We start from the raw sequence: 1,548 nt of genomic DNA on the forward strand, positions 1-1,548 counted from the left end.
GTCCCACCAGCAGCCCCCCAGCATCCTTTCTCCTCCGGATGAGTTTGTGCAAAACGCAAGTTGTCTTGTTTCGGCTGGGAGAAGCGCAACTCGTTTGAGCTAGCAGAAACCAAGCCGTGTTTTCTCACTGCCTCGTGGCGAGGTGGCCTCTTCTCCTCCTTGCCCCCATCCTCAGCGCTGCCGGTGGCCCCGGTGGTGGCTTGGTGGCAACCGACGCTGGAGAGAAAGTGCCAGATTCTTGTGTTCAAGTCAAGCCAAAGAAATGTAAATACCCTACAGGCCAGTATGGGGAGGGAGAATTAAGCAATAACCAGCTGGAGATCTCCGGGCATGGGTGATGTACCGTGGAGGAAGGCACAGCCAGCGGCCGCTGGGGCAGAGCCTCCAGCCAGTTCTTCCAAAAACCACGTGCTGGAGGTCAGGCCAGGCCAGAGCGGCCCCAGCGAGGTGGCTGGGAGCTCTTGGAGCTGTTTGCAGCTTGGGTTTTGGTTTTTTTTTTCTTCTTCTTCTTTTTTATTGATTAAAAAAAAATCCCACCCAAGGAAAACCAAAAGCAAAGGAGAATGGGAAAGAATAGGCCATCTGTAAGGAAACTGCAATAATGCATCCCAAACTTGGAATCTATAGAGACTGCATATATAAATATATCGAGGTATGTATGTTTATATATGGCTGGATCTTACAGACCCATTCGCATTTTACTTCTGCTCTAAAATACCTTTCATACAAAGGCTCTGCCTCTCTTCTTTAATGAACCGCGTAAACCTATTTTTTTCTAAGCACTAAGGTGAGAAAATAGACTTTCCTCGTGAGGAGAATGTGTATGCAACTGCCTTGTAAGCGTGGCTCTTCCCGGTGCAGCCTCCCTTGTATTTTACCAAGGCTTTTCCTGTGTCTTTCAGTCTCTTTAGAGTGCAAATAGTTCTGCTAAAGGATGGTGGTGATGTGCTAGAAAAACCCGAGGTGGTGTCCTAGGGAAGCTAACCTGCCCAGGTGTGATATTTGCCATCGGTGCCGGAGGGCAAAGCGTTACAGCAGCCAATGGTCACAGCACAATGCCTTTGTAGTCGATATTTTTAATTAGAGTTTAGCGATCGACAGCCAAAGTTTTGCCATATTTTGATATACCGCCTTTTTTTAACTGGAAACTTTTCTTAAAAAAAAAAAAAAAATTATTATTTTATAAATAAGCACAATCTTATTTTTATAAGAAACGTTGGGGGAGGGAGGCAAGAAGGGGGAACTGGTACCAGAAGAAAAGGAGCGTAGCTATTGGCACGATGCAAAAAACCTGGGTGTTCTTGCGATAGGGGAGAGCACCGGGGGCTGCCGTGGCTCTGCACTGCGGGACCGCGACGCCAGCACAGCGCGTCCCCACCCCAGAGCCTGATCTCGCCCGGCACAAGGGATGTTACGGGAAAATAATGTGGCTAGCCAAATGCTGGCAGGGCGAGCAGGCTGGTGGCCCCCAAAGCCTCTTTACCTCCCCTAAAGCCTCTTTACCTCCCCTAAAGCCACCCGGGGCAGGCGGAGGGATGCTGAGCGGGG

Source organism: Egretta garzetta, unplaced genomic scaffold (assembly GCF_000687185.1).
Source record: "Egretta garzetta isolate BGI_Z169 unplaced genomic scaffold, ASM68718v1 scaffold767, whole genome shotgun sequence".
NCBI lineage: Eukaryota > Metazoa > Chordata > Aves > Pelecaniformes > Ardeidae > Egretta > Egretta garzetta.